The 5454-nt window shown below is 37.8% G+C and overlaps 1 non-coding gene across 1 annotated transcript; it reads left to right on the top strand.

The window, feature by feature from the left end:
- Positions 1–648: 648 nt before the first annotated feature.
- On the top strand, positions 649–755 carry LOC142167720 (small nucleolar RNA R71). The gene has a single exon (XR_012697807.1). It is a non-coding gene; the product is annotated as a small nucleolar RNA R71 (small nucleolar RNA).
- Positions 756–5454: the final 4699 nt, after the last annotated feature.

The raw sequence follows: 5454 nt of genomic DNA, 5'->3' as shown, positions 1-5454 counted from the left end.
TCTCTCCAAGTTTCGAAAAGATGTTCCCAATTCTTTGATAGCTGCTCCATGGGCATCCAGCCTCTCATCTGTCTTGATAATGAAAGCTTTCATCAGATCCTCTAGACTAGGATGAATGTGCTGTTGACGCTGAAATTACCGCCTCTACTGATTTTGGTATGTTGAAGCTCCTTATCACTGGGGTCTAGATGTATTTTGTTTCCAAGCATTTGCATTACCCCCAGGAGAACTCCATGATAAACAAGGGTGCCTCTGACCCATTCCATTAAAATTGTAGTTTCCCACAAATTCACTTCCTCAGTTGAGGCTTGACACTCATGAGTAGGGTGTCCTCTTCCACATATAACACAAACTGGGTGAGGCTCATTTTGTATCGAGGCTAAGGTCAGCTTTCTTATTTCTTTGGCCACAGCATCAAGTTGTACCTGCACAGATGTGTTAGCATCACCTTGGTGAACACCGGTTGATCTTCTTCTTTCAGCACTCTCAATGGGCCATTGATTTGCATCTTCAGACTACTCATCAAGAATTGTGACTATCTCTTCTGGAGCCTTCTTCATCAACGGGCCTCCAGCTGCATTGCTCAATGTTCTACGTGAGGCCGATGTCAATCCATCCCAAAAGTCTTGGAGTTGCATCCAGAGTTCAATTCCGCTATGTTGACACTTCCGAACAATCTCCTTAAACCTCTCCCATTCTTCAAAAACAGTTTCAGTCTCTTTCTGGCAGAAGTTATGGATTTCTCTTCTAAACTTACCCATCTTAGCTGATGAGAAATATTTATCAAGAAATTTTCTAGTCATATCCTCCGATGTTCTAATCGATCTCGTGGGTAAACTTTGAAGCCACTGTTTTACATCATCTTTGAGTGTGAAGGGGAGTGCCCTTGAGTACACTGCATCTCGTGATACAACATTGTATTGAAAAATATTTATAATCTCCTTGAAGTCCATTAGATGTGTATTTGTATCTTCGTTTGGCTTCCCTATGAAGACACAACAATTCTGAATGGTTTGAAGCAACCCTTGCTTCAACTCGAAATTGTTAGCTGCAATTAGAGGTGGTCTAACACTTGATAAGCCTTGATTGTAGACCGGTCTAGCATAATCACCTAGTGGTCTCCCAAGCATGGGAGCTATATTTCCGAACTGGTCTGCAGCCAAGAGTTGATTCTGAGCAATTCTCCGACCCCTTTCTTCTTCATAGATGATCTGTGCATCTCTAATAGCTGTTTCCTCAGCATCCCGTGCAGCTTTTTCTCGTTGTTGTGCTGCCTCCCTCGCAACCAAATCTACATTATCATCATCGTTTCCAGCCATAGTTTCTTTGGTTAAGGATTGCCCAACCTTTTCTGATATTTTGGTAAGATCTCTTTCCTTCCTCAGCTGTCGCAATTGTTTTTCTGTCTCGGGCTCGTATGGTAGCACTTCTTTCGCAGGAGTTTTAGTCATGCACCAACCTTAACCTGTAACCTGCGCACAATCAAAGAACACCAACCATAAAAAGGGGAAAAAATTAAATAAAAAGAAAAAAATATTCCTGAATTAGCACTACAAACTACTTCAAACACTATTGATTGCCAATCCACGGCAACGACTCGAAGAAGATGACGAGCTCGAAACACACACTTAAATTATGCTCGCTAATCAAATATAGTATAGCATAATATCGTATCCACATGGATTGGATTTAATCAGTATTCTCGTAGTTTTTAGCTTGGTTGCTATCCAAGATGATCAACAATTGAGATTTATATGATTTCTAACTATAATTAACTAGGAATCTAAAGCTATTGACTAATGACAATCGCAACAAGGGTAAGCAAGGAAGTTATCAATGAGAGAAAATAGGGGTTGATAGGATAGGTGCAAGATAATTGTTTGGGATCTAACTTTAGATAATTCACTTCTAATGTTCAAGTGAGTCTCTCGAATTCACTCAATTATTAGTTCAAACATTCAACAAAAACTCCTCTCTCGATTAAGTTTTAACCTCAAAAGATGAACCAATTTAAGCAGGTGAAGATATGCAAGAATGCGTAGTGGATTGGTCTTTAGGAGAACCTCTCTCGATTATCCTCCTAACTAGGTTTAATCAATGATTCAACTAGCCTCTTTTGATTACTAAGAAGAATTAATGAACTCAACCAACAATATAATGCAAAGATATCACAAGTTATGCCTCTCTCGATTGCATGAACAAGTGAATATATATGCAACCATTAAATCATCTAAAAAAGCTTCAATGCATAAAACTAGAGTTATAATCCACAAACAATCATCAGTACACCAAATCCATCAAACCCTAAAGAGAACTACTCCATAGACATGGAGCAATTTATCACAAATAAAGTTAAAGTATAGGAAAACATAAATTCAATCCAAACTCGGGTCTTGAGTGAGGAAAGAATGATGAAATCCTTGTGCTCGTATTCTTCCAACTCCTCCTTAGCCTCCTTAGGTCGAATATGTGTCAAAAGTCTAGAAAATAATATTTTTCCATATATTTATACCAAGTAGGGTCGGGCCAAGACGAAACCACCTTCTCCTAGACGAAGTAGGACATTTACTCTGTAAACATTGCATAGGCGTGCCGCATAGGGCAACGCGCCATGCAGGGCATTAGTGGGGAAATCCAGAGAACTAAGTTCTGACAGACAATAGTAATTTGTACAAGCGTGGCACCCCACGCGCCGCGACAATGGAAAATTCTCAGAGTGCAGTTCAAACTTCGATCTTTGACGTCCAGACTTGAACCTCGACCCCCAAACACGATCCTGGCTTAATCCCTTGGGATTTTACTCAGACTTCAAAACTCCAAATAGTTCAAATTAGCTCCACAATAGCTACATAGCTCGGAATCACTCCTATAAGGTATAAAACACACAATAAGTATAAAACACTATCAATTAAAGAACAAACATGAATAAAGTGTAGTGAATTAGAGTGCAATAAGTGACTAAAATACAAGATTATAGCCTACCATCCGAAGATGATTCTGCTAATTGGTGGACTTAAAAAGATAAAACCTTTTTAAAAAATGCCACGCAGACAAAAACAAATTACGTGCCAGTGCGTGTGCCACACTTCTATGGGTTGGCAGCATGTTAGTGGGTAGAGACTATCATATTGCCAAGTTCAAAGGGTAATTAGACCAACACAAAGTTTAGGTATAAACTGAATAAAAGTCATCTATTCTGCCAATTTGGAGTGTAAATGGATAACAACTATAAATGCAGAATAAAACAAATTAATTACCCTTAATGAAATTATTTTCTTAAATTCTTCGATAAAGCTAAATATTGTCCACATTCAAACTCGTTATACACGTGAAATACACTCATTTTATCTAGCTCTAGCCGTTAAGCTGCCATATGTGCTAGGTCAACTGTCCAACACTTGAACGAGTAAAGGTGCCTAGATAAAACGTTGTGGAGTAAAAGGGAAGGAATGTCAAAACTAAACAAGTAGATGTCTCAATAACCTTATTCGACCTTTGTTTTAAATACCACAAGTTTCAAAGTATTTCTTTTTAAAATTATTTCTCAATTTAAACATTGTCACATAAATTGTTACGAGAGAGCATTATTTTAAGAGTTTGACGAAATGGAGGAGTTTGATATTTTTAATACGATTGGTGTAATCACTCGACTTGTTATTTTAAGAATTAACATCCCGTTCGGTGACTTAAGGTCTCGAGAAGCCGTTGCATTCCCACAATTCAACAACCGAAAGGACTACTACTGCACCCCCCTCCAAGACTAGATGACATACCGCAACAATAATCAAGCGTACATACCCCTTCATAGTCCATCCATATCATCACAAACCGTCGTCGCATAGCTAATATCGAGTGTGAAATATGACATATGAGTGAATAGGAAGAAATATATAGGCGCCAAGCTGAAACAAAGACGCACGATGTGGAAAGAAAGATGGGAAGTTTCCTAGAAGCCCTGTAGCCTCTCGAAGATAGGTATAGACGTCATCATACCAATCTGCAAGATTCTACTAGACACTTGCTCATGACTCGTAGAACCTACGAACCTAGTGCTCTGATACCAACTTGTCACGACCCAAAATTTAACTAGTCGTGATGGCACCTAACCCAACTCGCTAGGTAAAACCAATAACAGTCAACACAATTCTAATAAAATAAAAGTGAGCAACAAATGATATAATCGAATTCTATACAATATCTCAAGGACTGGTAGTACAAGTCATGAGCTACTAAGACTGGATTTTTGCAATAACTGATATGAACTAAATACAACTTCTATTTGAAATGTACATAAACAGAATTCAACGCTAAAACTTCCCAAGGACAAGTGGAAGCTAAATCCGGAAGGCAGGTACATCTCCAATATCAGCTTCCATAATCCACCGCATCTCCTCCAAGATCTGCACACAAGGTGCAGAAGTGAAGTATGAGTACAACCGACCTCATGTACTCGGTAAATATCTTGACTAACCTCGGTGAAGTAGTGACGAAGCTTTTAGGTTAAAAGATACTCACTGATATAACTTGTGCAATTGAATTTGCAATAGAAACAATACTAGAACATAACAGAGAAGATTACAAGAACAAATATGTGAAGTGGTACATGATTACTAGAAGAAATTACAGTCAATAATTATCAATACCATAACAAATCTTTTCCTTAAAGCGATGACCATCAAACTACGGTAGTAAACCCAGAACTTTCATAGTGTGAGAAATATACTCAAGATATCAAATCAAATGATACGGCAATACCCTTTGTGCGTTTATCTCATCCTCACAAAATATATGAATGTATTTCAAATCAAATGGCACGGAAACACCCCTCGTGCATTTATCTTTTCCTCACCAAGCATATATATAACAGTACCAACTAGGTGAAAGAAATACCGACAACAGTAATGACAAAGTGGGAAGTACATAGGTAGCAATAACGAACAAGGCTGTGTATATGAACAACGGTAACAGACTAGGTGAGAGGCATAGAAGTAATGATAGCAACTAAGATAGGAGAACATAAATTTCACTAGCTAACATGGTATGCTTATACGAAATTGCAAGAAATAAGAAATGGCATAAATGTAGATATAACAAACAAGAAGTAAAGCATGATTTTTATAAGCTAAACAAAATATAATGCATGGATAACTAGCATTGTAGAAGTCTTATACGAAAGGGTAACAAGTGAGAAATGGCATAGATGTAGATATAATAAAATAATAAGAAAAGCATGATCTTTATAAGCTAAACATATAGAAGGCATGGATAATATAACAACAATTTAGGTAGAGGACAAAGATAGAACAACAATGACAAATCACATAGAAAACATAGGTCCAACAGTAGTAACTCAAGATAAAGGCATAAATGTATACACAAGAAAAATATATCACAATATAATGCATGTCTCCCGTCCTTCCTTGCACGGAAACATCCTTCGTGCCATGAACACAT

Source organism: Nicotiana tabacum, chromosome 12, assembly GCF_000715075.1.
Source record: "Nicotiana tabacum cultivar K326 chromosome 12, ASM71507v2, whole genome shotgun sequence".
NCBI classification, from domain to species: Eukaryota; Viridiplantae; Streptophyta; class Magnoliopsida; order Solanales; family Solanaceae; genus Nicotiana; species Nicotiana tabacum.
Note: the sequence above shows the minus strand (reverse complement) of the source record. Positions and strands in the feature narration are given on the sequence as shown.